We start from the raw sequence: 22,325 nt of genomic DNA on the forward strand, positions 1-22,325 counted from the left end.
AAGTAGAGCAATTCCTTGTGGACGTCAGCAAACAAACAAGGAGTAAAGAGACACTGGTTGTTAGTGCTGACCTTCTAATAGAGTGAGGGAGGAAACACTGTGGTAGATCATGAACAAGCAATATCAAATTATTTTAAAAAGTTAGTTCTACATTTTGTTTCCCATCCCTCAAAAATCATTATTATTAAAAAGATGTCAGCATCGGACTGCAGAATAATTCGCTCTGTTACAATGCAACCACACACACACAGCAGAAAGTCTCAAAGCCTGGTCTGATTCAGGCTTGTAGGGCTCCTGCTATGGGGCTAAAAATAGCAGTGCAGATGTTCTGGGCTCTGAAATCCAGTGAGGGAGCTATGTCTCAGAGTCCAGGCTCCAGCCCAAGTGGGAAAGTCTACACTGTAATTTTTAGCCCCATAGTGTGAGTACCATGAATCCAAGTCGAGCTCTGAGACTTGCTTCCATGGGGTTCAGAGTTGTTTTTTTGTTTGTTTTGCTGTGTAGATGTACCTGCTCTGTGAGCTGGTAAGCATTATTTCCATTTACAGAGAAAAAAACAAGGCACTGAATGAAATAATATCCAGGCAAGACAGGAAGTTTGTAGAAGATGCAAAAATAGAAAGGAGGTCTGACTGACAAATCTGAGACAACCACAAAACTATCCTCTTTTCTTGGGAAAGGCAAAGGGACTGACAACATTCAGTTTGCCTTTGAACAGGCCAGCTGAATTGAATTCGACACTCGAAAAATAAGTGCCTATATTACAGCAACTTCCAAAAACAGCACAGATGCAACCAGTGGTAGCAATAGTGTAAGCACTAGAAAGGACAGGTTTCATGAGAGTCATCTCTTGGCTGGCTGATGTACAGGAGGCAAAATAGCCCAGCAGTTTATAATCTAAATAAAATCCAAATAAACCACTCCGGGAAGGGACCTTATATTTGAAAGTTAAATACAGAAAGCAAGATGTATAATGCACAGGATATGTAATCAAGGAGACTGTAGGATTCCTCCAGTAATTTGTTTGTTGCATATTCCTATGAAAAAGGGAACAGGGAGTAAGAGATATTTGCTACTTCATAAAAACATGATTTTAGTCTATCTTTGTGGTTTTAACAGCCACTGTTATTGTAGGGACTGATGTATGAAGGCAGTTTGTGGGGCTGTAAACAACTATTTCGGTACTACTTTCCTCACTATGTGAGAGTTCAAACACTCCAAGCCCCGTTATTTGGGATCCCCCCCCAAAGGGAGTTATCTCAAGCTTTTGAGGCTTATTTGACCTTTTCTTCTATTTGTAATTTTATGATACTTGACAGTTACTGGTTTCAGAATAACAGCCGTGTTAGTCTGTATTCGCAAAAAGAAAAGGAGTACTTGTGGCACCTTAGAGACTAACCAATTTATTTGAGCATGAGCTTTCGTGAGCTACAGCTCACTTCATCGGATGCATACTGTGGAAACTGCAGAAAAAATTATATACACAGAGACCATGAAACAATACCTCCTCCCACCTCACTCTCCTGCTGGTAATAGCTTATCTAAAGTGATCATCAAGTTGGGCCATTTCCAGCACAAATCCAGGTTTTCTCACCCTCCGCACCCCCCCCCCACACACACACACACAAACTCACTCTCCTGCTGGTAATAGCCCATCCAAAGTGACCACTCTCTTCACAATGTGTATGATAATCAAGGTGGGCCATTTCCTGCACAAATCCAGGTTCTCTCACCCCCTCACCCCCCTCCAAAAACCACACACACAAACTCACTCTCCTGCTGGTAATAGCTTATCCAAAGTGACCACTCTCCTTACAACGTGCATGAAAATCAAGGTGGGCCATTTCCAGCACAAATACAGGTTTTGTATTTGTATTTGTGCAGGAAATGGTCCACCTTGATTATCATACACATTGTGAAGAGAGTGGTCACTTTGGATGGGCTATTACCAGCAGGAGAGTGAGTTTGTGTGTGTGGGGGGGGGGGGGTGCGGAGGGTGAGAAAACCTGGATTTATGCTGGAAATGGCCCAACTTGATGATCACTTTAGATAAGCTATTACCAGCAGGAGAGTGGGGTGGGAGGAGGTGTTGTTTCATGGTCTCTGTGTATATAATGTCTTCTGCAGTTTCCACAGTATGCATCCGATGAAGTGAGCTGTAGCTCACGAAAGCTCATGCTCAAATAAATTGGTTAGTCTCTAAGGTGCCACAAGTACTCCTTTTCTTTTTGACAGTTACTGTTTCAGTTCAGCAGAAAATAGTACTTAAGTTATAATGATGGTTCTGGATCTCTCACACAGGTGTATTCCTGAATATGGATAATTATTTGTTGTGTGCTGTAAGGTAAAGTGTATGTGGTAATCTGAATTTCTACCCACTCATTTACTTGCAAAATGGAAGAAAACTTATGCGCTGAGCACACCACAACCTGGAATTGTAAAGCACTTTTAGCTTTCAATCTTCTTTGAAACAATTGCCAGTGTCACTTCTCCAGGCTGCATTCCAGACAAAAATGTCATTACAGCTCCACTCTTTAAAGCTCAGAAGTGCAACAGCAAACATGTTATGTGAATGAGGAGGAAGGCGGGTAGCCAAACTACTACAGTTTATCCAACTCATCCATGCAGACTAAATTGTAAGAACAAATTTCATGCATTCACATTCTCCTAATTTACACCACTGCAATACCAATGGGGCTGCACTGCTAACAAGAGAATTTGCACCAAACAATTGGAAAGTGCTCCACTAAGCTCAGTGCAAATACCTAAGGTAGCTAGTCTATACACCAAAATGGAACTTATCTTTATTTGGGAAACTATACTCATCCCATTTCAATCACAGAGCATGGTCTGCTTAACATCCATATTTCACATGTATCTACACTGACCTCGCCCCCACTCTGTCATTTTCCTCCCTCCAGGAAGGCAGGAGTAGCAGCTTCCTCTGAATCGCCGCCACATGCATTAGAACAGCAGAGTGGCTTCCTGTACTGCCACAGAATCAGTCTTAGGCTATTTATAACCCTAACTAAAAAGAAGGCACCACAACAAACTTCCTAGACTTGAATTTTTATAATCTAATTGATGTAGGATCATGTCTCAGGCAAAGCTGTACCCCAGGAAAACATCTCCCCAAATTCAGCATGAATGATTTTCCACAGATGCAAACAATCAACATCTGAGCTGAGAAACTGAAAGCTATTTTAAGTAGTTCAAAATAGGGTAATAGTTAAAGAGAAAAATGTTGATGCTAATAGTAGCAGCACTTATGGGATTCCTGTCATTTCAGATTCATGGGTGAGGACAACAGAGTTATGCTGTACCCCGTGGAAGGGTCAGTAACTTGCAAATGTAGTCAAAGTATGTTTCCTAGGAAGAAAGAAGAGAGCTAAACAGTTTGCAAATAAGAGATCAGCAATAGGTTTATTAATTACTGCTTACAATTACGTACTCTGAACTACTTAACTGAAGAAAAAAAAAAGATAGCATGCAGTGTAGCAGTAAATTAAGATGCAGGAAAACTGACACGCTCTTCTTCCCAGGATATTATTGCTCTCTAGAGTTCTTTTGTCTGCTGGCTAATAGGCTGCTTTTCTGTTTTTGATACCAATGGAACAGTGCCCTGTTGGTATGAACTATAAGGTGATACTTTGGGTGGGCATACTGTTCTTCTACATTTTAAATAGGACATACTCACTTCCCTCATAAACTGAGTTTTACCACTGTTTCTCATCCACTTCTCTGCCTGCATTCTTTAATCACTGCAATTCCTTGGGAAAGAAAGGGAACATATTATTTATAAATCCACCTAATATTGGCCACTGAAAAGCTAAGCCTAGTTTCAGATCCTGAATTCACTTGAAACTTCACACAAGCTTGAAAGAGCTCATTGCAAGTGTCTCACATGATCTCAAAATAAATGTAAGACTATTTTTGTAATGCCTTTAATATTTTTAACACTCAATAATTTCAGTTTCCATGAAGAAGATGCTGTAGTTTTTAACATATTGTTAACAAAGCTCAATTTTAAGAGTAGGTAAAAATTGGAACCTACAGTACTTGACAGTGTCTTTAGATTTCACTGAACATGAAGAATTCCCTCTTTAGTGAGTTAGCCCTCTGCAGATGAAAAGGTAGAGAGAGAATCTTTGAGAGGAAATGCAAGTGATTACCCTGGAGGTCTTAGCGGGATAGTCAACTCAAAGCTGATATAACTCGTTCAGTTCTTGATGTGCTGGCATAAAAAACTCTGAACCTCTGGGTCTGATCAAAATCCTGTAGAAAGAAAAGCACTATCACAAAAGCATACTATGTTGCTCAGTATATTCAATGCAGTTCCAAAAGCACTGAGATAAATGAACTGGTGGTGTGGCAAGCCCTAGTGTGACTTCCCTCCTGTTGAGGGAAAGTGTGACTAAAATAGAAAGAGAGCAACAGACATCCTCTTCCTTCTGTCTCAGCAGCCAGGTCAGGTCAAGGTAGAAAGAGGCGACACACACCTTCCCCTCCCAGCAGTCAAGAAGATGAGGAGGAAGACTTCCTTTTTAGCAGCCAGAAGAGAGGAAGGAGTTCCTCGCCTATCCCAGCAGCAAGGGGAAAACCATGCCAATGTTACATAATACTGTGTCATGATGATTGTCAATATATGACACAACTAATTATTTACTGTGACAGATTAATGACATGTAGATGCCAGTACATCACCAAGATGACACACAAGTTTTTTGTGGTTCTCTGCGGCTCTGTTCAATGACCAAGCTACTCTCTATGAACTCTCTAGATGCAAAATGCTAAGTACCGGGAAAGACTGAGTTACCTTTGTATTCTCTGTAGCTTGTACATGTACCTTTATGATCAATAGAGCACAGAAAGCTTACAGGGAAAAAGGAAAATGGACAGAAAAATACTATATAAATTATAGCAAACTAGGTTCATCAAGGTGTGATAGGATGTCCACCCAACACAAGACACAGCAGGTTAAATTCGGTCAATTAACCTCTTATGCTGCACTTGGAGCACAGCCTGGAATCAAAAATGCCTAATGGAAGATGAAGTTCACCTGGGAGGGAGCAAGCTAGGCTTGTATAAAAGGATGAAGCTGAGAACAGAAAGGGGCTGCAGGGGAAGTAGTCTGTAGTTGCTCCCTGGGAGAAGGGAGGTTTGTTCGGGGCTACAGTGTCTGCCATGATGTCAGATAGGGGAAGTAGTCCCCTGGGAGGGTCAGCAAACCAAGGGTGGTGGAACAGAAGATAAAAAAGGGAGCAGGGAAGGAGTCCAGTGAAACAACAACAGAGTCTGGGAGCAAGCAGACTATAGTTGCTGGATATAGGGTCCCTAGGCTGGAGTACATAGTAGTGGGCGACTCCAGGTTTCCTCCCAGCTGCTGGGAAAGTGGCACAGGACCTAGCCTTGGAGTGAAAGACTGCCTGGAACAGCATACAAACAGGTGATCCAGTGGGACTTCATTGTATAGGCCTACCCTTCAGGGGCATCGATCTGTCCAAAGAGCTGAATCACAAAGAAGGAGCACTGCGAGTCCTGGAGAGTGGGGGGGGAATGCAGTGTGAGCAACCAACAGAAAGGGGGCATCAGACTAGAAAGGAGTTAATCCCCAGACATGGCCACAAGGAGGTGCCCCAACCCCGTTACACGAGGTTAAAGAAAGCCTCTGAGAACAGAAGTTGGAATGACTGTATGGTGTCTTACAGGGAGGTAAGCATTACCAGTAGAGGGATTCCACCACAAGTTCTCCCTATCTCAACTGCTTAGTAGTCACAGAAATTGGCAGAATCTACATGAGATCATGAATTTGCTTTTCTTGCCAGCATCTCAGCACATATGAAAACTAAAAGTCCTCTCTAAAAAGCTATCTTTATAAGTCTTCCCTGAAATGAGAGTATTCCAAATGTCAGGAAAAGGATGAGCTACACAGAGCTGGGCAGCAACCATGCTCCAAATATTAGGAAAAACCAGGGCCACTAAAGCAAAACTCAATCGCAAATCACGAGAGAAAATAAGGAAGTCTTTCTCTCTCTCTCTCTCTCGTTCTCAAAGTGTTCTTATTTTGGCAACATTTCTGAGATACAGATTCTGCTGAATGCATACTCAAGGCAAAAGCCTGTCTATCTGAAGGGAGTCCCTGCTGACATTCAGCTGCAGCCCATGCAGAGAAACTGACAAAAGGGCTAATGTCAGGTGTCCAGCAGGGCCCTGATGAAACAGAACTTGCTGATTCCAAAAACACTACATGCTGACTGTAAGATGGCTCAGGGGCACCAGGATCCTTATTTGTATGGAAATGACAGAGTGATTTTTATAGCATGTAGCTTAGCTCGGAAGCAAAGCTATGATTCTAACAGGATTTAATTTAAGTGGGAGCCAAACGAATTAACTTGTATATTTAAAAAACCTTACACTGATTTATCTCTGAGACAGCAGAAGAGCAAGGAGGTAAACAAATTCTATAGATAAAGAGCTTAAGATTGTTGGTAGTACATCTGTCTGCTGAACCAGACTCTCATGAATGACTCAACTGGTTTAAGGGGGTATCATGAAGCAACCACACATCCACAAGAAACTGTAGAAAAAAGCACCCACTGTAAATTTAAATCCTAAAAAAGAACCGACAGGAGTAAACAAATTGATAGTCCTGTAGTCCAAAAGAAACCAAGACTGAGATGCAGACATCTGACTCTTAGAATTTAAAGTCTGCAGAACAAATACATTTTAATTGAGTGCTGTCAGATGCAGTAACTGCTTCCTGAAAATTCTGTTTGGCTACCACTTTTGTACCATAATACACTTTTAGCAGGTCACTGGGCTTCTAAGTTATATATTAATTTGTTCTCCCTGGCAGAAGTCACAAACACTCTAATATGCTAGAGTAGTCAAAGGAAAGTTATTTTTATAACTCTAAGCTAGTCAGTACCAGCTACCATTCCATGTCTGAATTTCTAAAGGTATCTACTCTCACTCTACTAAGAGAAACCTTAACACTAGGACTTTCTGAAAACATAAAATCTAAAATGTGATTCTATTTGATTAATTTCTTGGTAAGCTATTATAGACAGATTTCCCTGAACAGATTAATTTTTTTAACTAAAAACATCAAGAGTTGTGATGAAGTATCTTTTGTGCCAGTGGTGGGTGCATGGAACAGCTTTAAATCTGCTGATACAGGTGAAATTTCAAGTATATCTTATGAAATAAGACTGGACTTATGACTTGAACCTAAACTTCCATTCTGCACAGAACTGGATGCTTTCAGTTTCAGGGGGGATAAAACAGGGAAAGTTTGGTTTCAGGAGGGACAAAATAATTCACTTATGTGATGGATACAAAGGCTTACCAAGGCAACCTGTAAGGAGAAATAAAAAAATATCATGCCTTCTATGGAATGTGAGTCTCTCTCAACTACCAACAGGTATCTCTCCTATACCAAGCAGAGTGGACCTTGGAAAGACGTTTGCAAACTCGTGTTCTTGGTGGCATTACATAATTTAAAAGGTAGTATACACACTTTCACTGGCAACTGGAATAATCTGAGCCATATGATAAAACAGCTCTTCTATCTATGGCCTGAAGTGGGTCCATACCTTCTGTTGCATTACACAGCATAGGATGACGAGTACTCTGTGTTGTGCAAAAATATGAAAAAACCTTTAAAATCAGGCCAAGAAATAAGCCTTTCAAAAAAATCTAAATGCATACATGCTCAGTATAGACTGGTTAGAGTTTGGCAGCTAAATTCTCCGAAGATTTTTATCTGTACTGAGCATGCTCTGACCCAGAGATGCAGGAACTAAGCAGGATTTTCCCCGCAATTGAGGCTCATGATGGGTGAGGGGTGGGTTACTGTGCTGGCAGGCACAGGAACTGAGGGACAGGGAAAATGTCTCGTGTGTTCTGAATGTTCCTGCTGCTGGTATCCCGATACCATAAAAGAGAAGGATGCGATTGACTGAATTGCACAGGGGTAAGGAGCTGAACCAAGCTAGTGGCATGAAGTAGGGGGTGAACAAGTAAATTATGGTAAGGTGTCTGTGAGGGAAGACTAGGAGCTGTGACAAGGAACCAGGGGGGAAGAGAGGCAGGAACACGGACAGGGAGCCAGAAGAAGGGGAGGGAAGGCTAAAGATTAGACGAGGTCTGGGGGCAAAGGAAAGGGAGACAAGAACTGACACAGGGATAGGCTGGAGAAGATATAGGCAGATAGGGTCAGGCTCAGGGAGAAATAGGGAAGAAGCATGTATGCCCTTTAGAGCACACTTGCTCCAGAACCTGGAATTAAATCCAAGTTGCATTCCTCTGCAATCAGCAAATACCTGTGAAAATTATTGGCAAAGTGTTGTGTGTCAACCTCCTCTAGTGGAGGAACCACATAGAGGATGACAACTGACTACTGCTATCAGTGATTCAGTTAGCTCAGAGTGCTGTGATCTGGATCTAAAGGTTCTAACCCTGCTGATGACCCATGTAAGGTTCAGTATGCTTCCACATGATAGAATTCGGGTTATTTCAGTTTGCTTTTTTAAAAACCTCAGAAATCACTCACAAAAACTACATTATAAGAACATTAACAGTTCAAAATCAAAAACACAAAGTTAGTGAATTACAGAATTAAAGTTAGTTACAGAATTAAAGTTGCCTGGGCAACCTTAATTGGGCCCCCTTGTCAATATGCATTATAATACAGTCCTTAATAAGATGATCACATATGATTTTCCATAGGTCCCTTGCCTCTTACAGAGCACACGAACTGTGCTCTGGGAATGAATCAGGGTTATGTAGTGAATGAGGCTCTTGACTGTAAGACCTCATTTATTACGGAAGTTAGATGATGTATAGTGAATATATAAGGGATGGCACGAAAACAAAGAATGGTCTTATGGTAAAGGCAGCTGAATGTTAAGAGAGTTAGATTCTTTCCCTGCCTCTGCCAGAGAGTGATGCTTGACAAGTCAATTAAACCAAAACTTTCCACAGGTGGTCACTAATTGTGTGTTCTTCAATTTCTAAGAATGAACACTCGCACAGCTGCATCTGAAGTCACTGGGAGCTGGGCTTTGAACATATAATCTGCTATAAAATGCTAAATACTCTGAAAAAAATCAAACCCTAGGCAACTGAAATTATGCACTCAAAATTAGCAAACACTTTTGACCTTAATCTCTGCACCTCTAATTCCCCGCATTTAAACTGAAGATTAATACTACCCACTCGCCTCAGAGGTTTTGTGAAAACAAAATCATTGTTTGTAAAGCACTCATACTATAGTGATCATCATCACAGAAAACTCCATGAGCAAATGAATAATTCCGTCTGCAAACCAACGAGGATAAATCAACATATTGATACCTGCTTATTAACTGAGTGTTGTCCCTGTTCACTGAATAATGGGGGAGGGGAGAAGAACAGGGCTGTAGAAAAAAAAAGAGTATATGATCACAAAATTATATAACAACGCACGTGTACAGGGGAGCGAATTTAGGATATACAGACAACCTCAATTCTGGCATTTCCCAACTTCTGAGCGCTTTACTTTGCAACCAAATACTTTTAATGTAATTTTTTGTATGTGTGTATACACACACACAAAAGGCAGGGCTGGTAGCACTGTCTATTATTAAGGTTGCCTTAAAATTCTTGTTATAAGACCCTGTTTTTATTTGCTTGTAACTTTGCAAATGTGAAATTGGGCTGCAATTTCACATGCCAGGTGTCTGCCTCCAGCTGAAGTTTTTTGGAAAATTTTAGTCGAAACAGTTCAGCTGAGTGGGAAAAATACATTGTTCTGCTCATGTTAAAAAATTCTTGAGACCTTTTCTTTGAACAGCTCTAGTGACCCCATGCTTTGGATCAGGAATCTGAAATTTGGCAGGGGGGTGCCTTTGTGTCAAGGATGTGCATTTTTCCATCCCTCTGAAAATTAAACTGTATGAATAGGTTTGGCCAAGTTATGCACCTTTAAAAAAAAAACAGTTACTACATGCTTAGTAGACACTTGGATTTTTAACAGCTACAGTCTCCAAAGATTCCATCATCACTGAGAGTGCTGCAGTCTCTCATAGCTCCTAGCACTGACCAAGCTGTGCATGTGCCATCCCCACAGGGCCGGCTCCAGGCACCAGTGAAGGAAGCAGGTGCCTGGGGCGGGCAATAGAAAGGGGCGGCACTCCCTGCGTTATTGAGGCAGCATGTCCGGGTCTTTGGCGGAAATTCGGTGGCGAGTCCTCCATTCCCTCTCTTCCTCTTTGGCAGAAGCTCAATCAGATTTTTCTTTTTCTTTTTTTTTCTTTGCCGCTTGGGGTGGCAAAAAAGCTGGAGCCGGCCCTGCATCCCCATACAGGAATTGAGCATGCTCCCTCAGGCCCAGGTTCATAAGGCTGAAGCTGGAATTTCCCTGTAATGGCTGCTCTGAGCCAGACTGGGTCCAGGCACTGGAACTGAGAGCAGAAAGCTATTCTCTACTGTGCTCTCAATGATCCTGTCTGCTGGCACCAAGACAGCAAGGAAGAGAAAGCCATCTGATTCGAATGTAGAGGTGACAAAAGCTAGACCAGGAAGAAGAGAAAGGAGTAGATTGGAACAAGGAGTCTGGGACTAGAGGAGGGAGATAAAACTCTGACAGGGACTAAGTGGGCAAGAAGACTGGGACTTGGAGCCAGGGTAGTGGGAGGTTTGGAGTGGTTGGATGGAGAAGCTGCAACTGGGAGATGGTGAGGGGAAATTGGTTGGTTAGAAGGCTGTGAACCCAGTTGGCTGAGGGTGAGAACACAGACTGGACAAGGAGCTATAGGAAGGGGGGACAGACTGGGTCTGCATGGACAATAAAACTGGGACTAGGAACTGATGGGGGCGGGGGGGAAATGGGGACAAGGGAGAAAGATCTGATGAGCTAGATACTGAGAGAGAACTAGAAGTAGCTGGGCAAAGAGACTGGAACAATGAACCAGGCAGGCGGTGGAGGAGACTAAGATTGAATGAAGAACCCATGGGGAGAGAAAAGGACTGGGAGCCAGCTGGAGGGTGGAGAGGAGAGAGACAGATTGGATGTCAAGCTCAAGGGAGGACTGGATCTAATTGAGCAAAGAGAGTGGGCCTGGGTGTGGGAGCAGGAAAGACAGAGTTTGGCCTTGGACAGTGAGCTCGAAGTGGGAGACTAGGACTGGCTGGACAAGGAGATTGGGATGAGAAGCCAGAGGACTGGAGACAGTGACTGAGTAGCCAGGAGAATGGGACTGTGAGAAAAAAAGCTGGGGTGGGGAAGACACAGAATTGACACAGGGACAGGTTGGAGTGGCAGTGGAAGGTCAAGTTTGGAATGAAAGGACAGAGAAATCTGTGCCCACTAGACCACATTCTTCTCCAAAGCATGAAATGGAACCCAAGATTTCTGAGTCTCATCACTCCTATGATGTCAGGAAATATTTATGAAACCCCATGCATCTATGGGATGCAGTTTTTAATTTCATAATCACAGAAGAATGGTTTCCCAGAGGACCCGGTCTCATTTAGTGCATGTGATGGACCTGTTCTGGTGATGCATCGAGATTGTGGAATGAAGAAGGCTGTTGTCTGTAGGATCCTACCTTACTTGTTATAGAAGTTGGAAGGTGTATTAAATGAGGCAGTGGACTACAAAACAAGAAAGGATGGTCTCACGGTTAAGGCAGCTGAAGGCTGTCTTGGAGAACTGGATTTTATCCATTCTCAAATATTGCTCGGGCATGTAGGAATGAAATCAGGAGGGCCAAATCGCACCTGGAGCTGCAGCTAGCAAGAGATGTCAAGAGTAACAAGAAGGGTTTCTTCAGGTATGTTGGCAACAAGAAGAAAGCCAAGGAAAGTGGGGGCCCCTTACTGAATGAGGGAGGCAACCTAGTGACAGAGATGTGGAAAAAGCTAATGTGCTCAATGCTTTTTTTGCCTCTGCCTTCACTAACAAGGACAGCTCCCAGACTGCTGCGCTGGGCATCACAACATGGGGAGTAGATGGCCAGCCCTCTGTGGAGAAAGAGGTGGTTAGGGACTATTTAGAAAAGCTGGACATGCACAAGTCCATGGGGCCGGATGAGTTGCATCCGAGAGTGCTAAAGGAATTGGTGGATGTGATTGCAGAGCCATTGGCCATTATCTCTGAAAACTCGTGGCGAACGGGGGAAGTCCCAGATGACTGGAAAAAGGCTAATGTAGTGCCAATCTTTAAAAAAGGGAAGGAGGATGATCCTGGGAACTACAGGCCAGTCAGCCTCACCTCAGTCCCTGGAAAAATCATGGAGCAGGTCCTCAAGGAATCAATCCTGAAGCACTTACACGAGAGGAAAGTGATCAGGAACAGTCAGCATGGATTCACCAAGGGTAGGTCATGCCTGACTAATCTAATCGCCTTCTATGATGAGATTACTGGTTCTGTGGATGAAGGGAAAGCAGTGGATGTATTGTTTCTTGACTTTAGCAAAGCTTTTGACACAGTCTCCCACAGTATTCTTGTCAGCAAGTTAAAGAAGTATGGGCTGGATGAATGCACTATAAGGTGGGTAGAAAGTTGGCTAGATTGTCGGGCTCAACGGGTAGTGATCAATGGCTCCATGTCTAGTTGGCAGCCCGTGTCAAGTGGAGTGCCCCAGGGGTTGGTCCTGGGGCCGGTTTTGTTCAATATCTTCATAAATGATCTGGAGGATGGTGTGGATTGCACTCTCAGCAAATTTGCGGATGATACTAAACTGGGAGGAGTGGTAGATACGCTGGAGGGCAGGGATAGGATACAGAGGGACCTAGACAAATTGGAGGATTGGGCCAAAAGAAATCTGATGAGGTTCAATAAGGATAAGTGCAGGGTCCTGCACTTAGGACGGAAGAACCCAATGCACAGCTACAGACTAGGGACCGAATGGCTAGGCAGCAGTTCTGCAGAAAAGGACCTAGGGGTGACAGTGGATGAGAAGCTGGATACGAGTCAGCAGTGTGCCCTTGTTGCCAAGAAGGCCAATGGAATTTTGGGATGTATAAGTAGGGGCATAGCGAGCAGATCGAGGGACGTGATCGTTCCCCTCTATTCCACATTGGTGAGGCCTCATCTGGAGTACTGTGTCCAGTTTTGGGCCCCACACTACAAGAAGGATGTGGAAAAATTGGAGAGAGTCCAGCGAAGGGCAACAAAAATGATTAGGGGTCTGGAACACATGACTTATGAGGAGAGGCTGAGGTAACTGGGATTGTTTAGTCTGCAGAAGAGAAGAATGAGGGGGGATTTGATAGCTGCTTTCAACTACCTGAGAGGTGGTTCCAGAGAGGATGGTTCTAGACTATTCTCAGTGGTAGAAGAGGACAGGACAAGGAGTAATGGTCTCAAGTTGCAGTGGGGGAGGTTTAGGTTGGATATTAGGAAAAACTTTTTCACTAGGAGGGGGGTGAAACACTGGAATGCGTTACCTAGGGAGGTGGTAGAATCTCCTTCCTTAGAAGTTTTTAAGGTCAGGCTTGACAAAGCCCTGGCTGGGATGATTTGATTGGGGCTTGGTCCTGCTTTGAGCAGGGGGTTGGACTAGATGTCCTCCTGAGGTCCCTTCCAACCCTGATATTCTATGATTCTATGATTCTGCCACAGAGTTCCAATGGGATATTAGGCAAGTCACTAAAACAAAACTATTTGTAGGTTGTCATTAACTGTGTGTTCTTCATTTTCTGGGTGCCCAACCTGATAAGATGGAATCTAATTTGCAGAAGTGCTGAGCAACCATAGCTGCAACTGAAATCTACAGGAGCTGTGCTTTGAACATATAAAGTTCTATATACTCTAAAAAATCTGGTTCTAGGGCTCTCAAGTTGGACACCCAAAATGAACGAAAACTTTTTACCTTAATCGCCATGCTGCAGTTCCCCCAACTGTAAAATGGGGATACAACTCCTTCACCTCACATAGTGTTGTGATGATAAATTTATTAATATTTGTGAAGTACTATAGTGAGGAGCATTGTATAAAAGCCTGTGAGGAAATTAATAGTTCTATCAGAGCAGGATTTGAATAATGTTCAGCAAATAAGGCATAGAGCCTGTCATAAATATAAAGGGAAGGGTAAACACCTTTAAAATCCCTCCTGGCCAGAGGAAAAACCCTTTCACCTGTAAAGGGTTAAGAAGCTAGGATAACCTCACTGGCACCTGACCAAAATGACCAATGAGGAGACAAGATACTTTCAAAAGCTGGGTGGAGGGAGAAACAAAGCCCCTCTCTCTCTGACTGTGTGATGCTTTTGCCGGGGACAGAACAGGAATGGAGTCTTAGAACTTAGTAAGTAATCTAGCTAGATATGCGTTAGATTCTGATTTCTTTAAATGACTGAGAAAATAAGCTGTGCTGAATGGGATGTAGATTCCTGTTTTTGTGTCTTTTTGTAACTTAAGGTTTTGCCTAGAGGGATTCTCTATGTTTTGAATCTGATTACCCTGTAAGGTATTTACCATCCTGATTTTACAGAGGTGATTTTTTTTACTTTTTCTTCTATTAAAATTCTTCTTTTAAGAATCTGAATGCTTTTTCATTGTTCTTATGATCCAAGGGTTTGGGTCTGTGTTCACCTATGCAAATTGGTGAGAATTTTTATCAAACCTTCCCCAGGAAAGGGGGTGTAGGTTTGGGAGGATTCTGGGGGGAAAGACGTTTGCAAACAGGCTCTTTCCCAGTTATATACCTGTTAGACGTTTGGTGGTGGCAGCGATAAAGTCCAAGGGCAAAAGGTAAAATAATTTGTACCTTGGGGAAGTTTTAACCTAAGCTGGTAAAAGTAAGCTTAGGAAGTTTTCATGCAGGTCCCCACATCTGTACCCTAGAGTTCAGAGTGGGGAAGGAACCTTGACAGAGCCACATACTGAATAAGGAGAAATTAAAATACTGACTAGCTGCTAATTAACTGAGCACCATCCCTGTGTACTGAATGAGGAAGAGGCCCTCTAAAAAAAGTATATGATTGCATAATTAAAGACTTTATTCTAATGCATGCTTACAAGTTGCGAGGCAACCTTAATTCTGTCATTCCTACCTTTTGAGTGCTCAAATTTGTAACCCTAATAAGATTCTTTCAATGTAATTTTTCTGTATAACAAATATGTACAAACACAGTGTTCCGTGTTGTAGTTCTATATAGGTCTAATCGAGCCTTAATCTTTATCAAAGTACCACCCATTTTTGCTAAAGGGATTCCCCCCCCCCCCCTTTGAGAACATTAAAGCCTTTGCTCTTGTAAGTGTCCCTGAATCTCAGTACATTCTCCACCTAAGGAGGGACAATCCTCCACAAAGCAAGTAAAATTTTGGATACCACACATTCTTTGAGATACCAAATAAAGCAAGCTAACTTCCTAAACCATTCAGTCCTATTCAAATACACTTTCAGAACTGCAACATCTCAACAATGTTTAGGAGTTTCTAGCCTAGAACAACAACAAAAACAACTTCCTGGCTCAGATGAAATTATGAATTTAACTTCAGAAAAATTCTTTAATTTTTCTTTAAATTATTTGTTCATGTGGACTTAAGGACAAACGTCTCCAGCTGAGAGAGCTTGTAGTTCACTAGTATGTCTGGGTGAACAGTGATAATCATGCAGACTTGATAGATAAGCGGCTCAAGACAGAAGTTCGAATAAAGCCTGCATATGAAGTGCAGTTTCCACAAGGGAACAAAGGATCCTTTCTTGAATCTGACAATACTTGCCAATCCTGTGAACTTTATAACATTTGAACAGGGTTCTTCATTTAACCCTGAAGTTTATGTCTAAACCACTTCACAATTTCTGCTTAGTTTGCTTGGAGGATGCTCAGCTCGAGGTCTTTGATGATCCTGTCCAATAAAAAAGAATTTGGCTGACCATAACCTTTTCAGGATTAATCTTCCTTTTTATGAACCAACTTTGAAAGAAGGCCCAGATCCTATAAATGTGGGACATAGAAGTGTAAGTATGCCTCGTCTTCAAGAACAGATTGCGTAACCCTTCCTTAGATACCATTTTTCAACAGCCAAATAACCAGTCCAGAGAATCAAATACAGTAATGGTACTTGGGAAAGGATATTTTTCTGAAGTGCACACAGAATTTAATTTGAGGAAAGTTAACTGGGAGAATCAGATTCTTCTGTGCCTCAAGAATTAGTATTTTATTCAGATTTTTGGAGTTACATTACTCAAGGACTCAGGGGACTAATGTCCATGGAAGAAGTAAATTAGGAGATACACCATTTCTAGAGATTGCCTGTTCCTGCAACAGCTGCAGAACATTACACTCTTCATAATCTCGCTAGTGGAAAGATTCACTGCTGCACAGCTCTTTTTTTTACAAAAGGCGTAGGAAAAAACATCTCTCCACTGCTCTTCTGCACAACATATTTGAATTTATTAAAGGCTTTTTGGTTTGGATAGTGGGCCTGTGCCCCTCAGATGTCTCTACTAAAGCATGCTCATCACCATGGTATCAGATGCAGTCTTGCAGGAATCTGAACCCCTACAGTAAAGTTTTTGAGAGCTCCCAGACTAGTGGCAGAAATCATCGAGCCCTGCTCAGCTACAAGGAATCAACCTTCAGAATCTTCAGTACTGCTCTCTCTCACATTCAAATCTGGTATGGCACTACCTGTAGTTTGACTTCCATTTATGTTTGGAGAATTTCTAGTCTTCACACAAGAAAGAGGCAACAGTTGCTGAAAAACAGTGTTAACCACTATAGTGTCTGCTTCTTTAAAAAAAAAAAAAAAAAAAAAGGAGGAAAGTTAATACTTAGTCTCTCACTCTCTTTCTGCTCCCAGGGAATGACAGCGATCTTGGATCGTTTTCCATGCTGAGGCAGCTATGAGATTCCCAGAATAAGATGATAAATGGCCAGTACTTCTATCTAGCTCCATCTGCTGGCCAGAAGGTTTAGCCTATAATCCCAGATGGGAGATGAGAACACAGGGAAAAAAGAATAGTTACTTACACTACAGTAAACTGTGGTTTCTTTTCAGATGTTGTAGTCAGTTTGGATCCCACTGTAGGTGGGTGTGCACCTCATGTGCACAAGCTTGGATCTTTTGAATAGCAGTGTCTACTGGGGCCACCATGCATGTGTCCTGTGTCATCTCATACTCCCATACTAGAGCATAAATGGTGGCATGTCCCCAACCCTCACTCAGATCCCTCACAATCAGAAGCCTGTTACCTGAGGACTCCGAAAGCAGAGATGGAGGGTAGATCTTAAGATCCACACTGACTATATCTTGAAGATCCATAGTTATTGTAGGGTAAGTAACAGTTCTTTCTTCAAGTATGTGTCAGTGTGAATCCCATTGTAGGTGATTGGTAAGCATGAGAAATATCAGCTGCATCAAACAGACGCGAGTACTTGAACCTTGCAACTGATCCAGCAGCCAAGTCCATTGCATAATGCTTGACAAACATGAGCTGGTTGCTCCACAAAGCAGCACTGCAGACTTCAGATATTGGGATGTTGCAGTAGAAGGCTGAAGATGTGCCTTGAGCCTTGGTGGAAGCAGCTTTAACAGTCAGCAGCAGTGGAGCATAGGACAGCGTGACACAATGTGTTATCCATTTTGAAAGTTTCTGAGGTGAAATGGCTTTACTTTTGGAACAGCCAGCTATAGCCACAAATAGACATGGACACAACCTGAAAATAATCCTGTTGATACACTATCAAAGAGCTCTGGATATGTCTACGGTATTGAGCTTAAGGCAGGTTCCCAACACCATTCCAAACTGCAAGGAATTGTCTATAATTGCATACTACACTCTGGAAGACCTCCTGGATCCCAATGGAGATTGAGAGAGGAGAAATCAAGCTCTCAAAACTTCTACAATCCCAACCTGGAAATCCCCAAATTCTTGGGACCTACCCCCTAATTCTCCAAGTGTGTAGAAGCCACATCGTTAATTTTTCTAATGTGGGTCTGAAAGGTAAGCGGCTTCCAAACCAACCAATTTAATTTAGCAAACTGGCTACACATATAGTACAAATGCCTCAAAGAGCTGCCATGTCAGAACCAAGCTTTTCCTGGATTTCATGAGTGTTCCTTGAGTCACTCACTGGTGGAGTGTTTGATGTGACGGTGATCAGAAAGTCCTGACTGATCAAGAGCAGACAAGCAACAATCCTATTCCATTACAAAAATAAGGATATTAATAGAATCTTTATTCATAGTTTCATTCTGGGGGCCCAGCACAGCCACTATTGCCCTGGGTTATGAAGTCATATCTAATGCAGCCAGGTAGAAGACAGTTGGATTAACCTCCAACATCTGCAGTGGGTGAAGTGGAATGTGCCACTGGCCAGCTGAAAGGCCAGGGAGATGATTTATTCCCTAGCATTCTCATGGGTTGTTTGAGATTGATAATGGAACAAAGTTATTCCTGTTATCCTTGCATTGCTCAACAGACTAGTCCCCTTCTGGACAAAGTCCAGTGACCAACATCTGCGCATGTTAGCATTGCTTGTGAAAGCACGCAGAGGCACTCAAGGGGTGAATGACCAATCATAGGCATTTTGTTGTTTGATTGGGGTTATCCTGATGTCACCTCAGAGTTTTCATGCCAAAAAAAGGTGTTGAAGTGATTCCTGCATTGTCTTAGTTGCCTATGAAGGGCACGTGCAAGGAGGAGTCCATTCTTTCAAGTAAAAATATCTCCCTCAGTTAAAATCACCGAGTCCCTGACCGTCAGGGGAGATAGCAACATTTTGCTTCAGTCGTGATAACAGGTTCAATTTGGACTGGCGCACACTGAGAAACTTTCTGGCCTTCTGAAATGAGAGGCCAGTGGAGGAAGAAATAAAGAAAAATGGTGGGCCAAGAGGCCTCTTATTGTCTGCTTGTTTTTCCATATCTGGGTTGCTGACCATCTCATCGCTCTATGGCCAGATACTGGAGGAATAAGGTGGAAAGGATGATGAGGGGGATGGTAATGGGCAACAGAACCTGGTTATATAACCTGGATATTAGGGCGTGGTCACCCACAGTGGCAACTGGAAACATTACCCCAACAGTTAGAGCATCACAACCCACAGCTTTTAGGAGAGACAAGAAACCCCCATCCCTCCATGACAACTTATCAGGGAGCAGGAGAAGGGATATACAGCTATAGCTTGCTCAGGGCAATTGTCAGACATTTTCAGTAGGGCGGTCAAGCAATTAAAAAAATTAATCGTGATTAACTGCACTCAAACAAGAATAGAATACCATTTATTTAAATAATTTTGGATATTTTTCTACATTTTCAAATATACTGATTTATATTACAACACAGAATACAAAGTGTACAGTGCTCACTTTATTTTTGATTACAAATATTTGCACTGTAAAAAAACCAAACAAATAGTATTTTTCAATTCACCTAATACAAGTACTGTAGGGCAATCTCTTTATCATGAAAGTTGAACTTACAAATGTAGAATTATGTAAAAAAAACTATTAAAAAATAAAGCAATGTAAAACTTTAGAACCTACAAGTCCACTCAGTTCTACTTCTTGTTTAGCCAACCGCTCAAACAAATATGTTTACATTTGCAGGAGATAATCCTGCCTTCTTCTTATTTACAATATCACCCGAGAGTGAGAACAGGCATTCCCATGGCACTGTTGTAGCCGGAATTGCAAGATATTTATGTGCCAGATGCACTAAAGATTCGTATGTCCCTTCATGCTTTAACCACCATTCCAGAGGACATGCGTCCATGCTAATAACGATCCAAAGCAGTGCGGACCTATGCATATTCATTTTCATCATCTGAGTGAGATGTCACCAGCAGAAAGGTTGATTTTCTTTTTTGGTGGTTCAGATTCTGTCATTTCCACATCAGTGTGTTGCTCTTTTAAGACTTCTGAAAGCATGCTCTGTACCTCATCCCTCTCAGATTTTAGAAGGCACTTCAGATTCTTAAACCTTGGGTCGAGTGCTGTAGCTATCTTTAGAAATCTCACATTGGTATTGTGACATTGCACTCTATATGATTTTATGAAAATGTGCTAATGAGTGAATATAATGTAACTGGAATATGCTTCATGCAAAAGATCTCTTGTAAGGTATCATTACAAAGCTTATAATCTACTGAGTGTGGTCATCCTATTTGTACGAATGTATCACTCTTGTATCTGAAACTAGAAATATGAAATATAATTCTGAGGTCCTATTGTAGCTATGCAAAGTGTGGGCCATTAATGGTGGTTTGGAATCTTGATGGCTCCCATCAACCAGGACAACTGACTATGGATGGCTCTGTTTGCTTGCAGGCCTTCCTGTGAGTCAGGCTGGAAGGAAATGAGGGCTTGAAGTCTTACAGTGACATGTGATCATGTCACCTGAACTGGAATCCATCTTTAACCTGGCACTTTTCCATTTAGAAGGAGGGGTGGGAACCAGAGAGGGACAAAGGATTCCCACCTTACGCAAAAGATATATAAGGGGTGGAACAGAACAAACGGGGCTGCAATCATGAGAAATCCCCTAGCAACCACCTGAGCTGGAACAAGGGCTGTACCAGGGGAAAGGATTGTGCCCAGACTAGACAGGCGTCCAGTCTGTGATAGAAGCTTACTGAAACATCTGAGGGTGAAGTTTTATCTGTATTCAGTTTTCTTACTGTACTAGGCTTAGACTTGCGTGTTTTATTTTGCTTGGTAATTCACTTTGTTCTGTCTGTTATTACTTAGAATCACTTAAATCCTACTTTTTATATTTAATAAAATCATTTTTTACTTTTAATTAACCCAGAGTATGTATTAATACCTGGTGGCGGGGGGGAGTGGGGGTGGGGGGCAAACAGCTGTGCATATCTCTCTATCAGTGTTATAGAGGGTGAAAAATTTATGAGTTTATCCTGTATAAGCTGTACAAGTATTTGGGGTTTGGACCCCATTGGGAGTTGGGTCCTATTAGGAGTTGGGTATCTGAGTGTTGGAGACTGGAACACTTCTTAAGCTGTTTTCAGTTAAGCCTGCAGCTGCTGGGGGACATGGTACAGACCTGGGTCTGGGTTTGCAGTAGGCTAGTGGGTCTGGCTCAAACCAAGCAGGGCACTGAAGTCCCAAGCTGCCAGGGGAAACAGGCTCAGGGGTAGTCTCAGCACATCAGCTGGCAATTCCCAAGGGGTTTTCTGTGATCCAACCCGTCACAGGTACCTTCTGTGTGTTTTGTCAAATCTGCAGTGAAAGAGTTCTTAAAATGAACAACATGTGCTGGGTCATCATCTGAGACTGCTATAACATAAAATATATGACAGAATGCAGGTAAAACAGAACAGGAGACATACAATTCTCCCCTAAGTAGTTCAGTCACAAATTTAATTAACGCATTATTGTTTTAACAAGCGTCATCAGGATGGAAGCACGTCCTCTGGCATGGTGGCCGAAGCATGAAGGGGCATGTGAATGTTTAGCACAACTGGCACATAAATACCTTGCAATACTGGCTACAAAAGTGCCATGTAAATGCCTGTTCTCGCTTTCAGGTGACACTTTAAATAAGAAGCGGGCAGCATTATGTCCTGTAAAAGTAAACAAACTTGTTTGTCTTAGCAAGTGGCTGAACAAGAAATAGGACTGAGTGGACTTGTACACTCTGAAGTTTTACATTGTTTTGTTTCTGAGTGCAGTTATGTAACAAAAAACCCCTACATTTGTAAGTTGCACTTACACAATAGAGAGATTGCACGACAGTACTTCGTATTTTTCAATTCACCTCATACATTCACCTCGCCATTTTTACAGTACAGATACTTGTAATAAAATATAAAGTGAGCACTGTCAATTTTGTATATTGTTTTATAATTGAAATCAATATTTTAAAATGTAGAAAAAAATCCAAAAATATTTAATAAATTACAATTAGTATTCGTTTAACAGTGAGATTAAAACTACGATTAATCGTGATTATTTTTTTGATCGTGATTCATTTTTTTGAGTTAATCGCGAGAGTTAACTGCGATTAATTGACAGCCCTAATTGTAAGCATAGTTTCACAAAACTCAGTATGCACTAGCTGAAAGAATCTGTTTGGCAGGGGCAGGAGGGGAAGGCACAGTGTTTTGTTTTTTAAAATATATTTTACTATTTGAGCCTCTGACTCTGATTTGGGCAGCTGGCCTTCTGCTCGCAAGGAGAAAAATTCCTCCTTTGTGTGTGTGCACATACATGTGCATGCCCAAAAGAATCAGCATGTCAGTGGCCTCGTCTTCGATGGATTAATCTGCAGTGCTGCACTTTGTAACGGTATGCAAGGGAAACTGGCTGATTTTATTCATTTCAATTCTAGGAGTTCATCCCTATAACCCTGTATCAGAGTGGGGAAT

General features: G+C 42.1%; 1 protein-coding gene across 18 annotated transcripts in view; it reads right to left on the reverse strand.

The window, feature by feature from the left end:
* Positions 1-22,325, reverse strand: part of ERC1 (ELKS/RAB6-interacting/CAST family member 1) — a 551,656-nt gene that overhangs the window by 441,548 nt on the left and 87,783 nt on the right. The gene's annotated exons all lie outside the window — the stretch shown is intronic.

This window comes from Chelonia mydas, chromosome 1 (assembly GCF_015237465.2).
Source record: "Chelonia mydas isolate rCheMyd1 chromosome 1, rCheMyd1.pri.v2, whole genome shotgun sequence".
Lineage (NCBI taxonomy): Eukaryota > Metazoa > Chordata > Testudines > Cheloniidae > Chelonia > Chelonia mydas.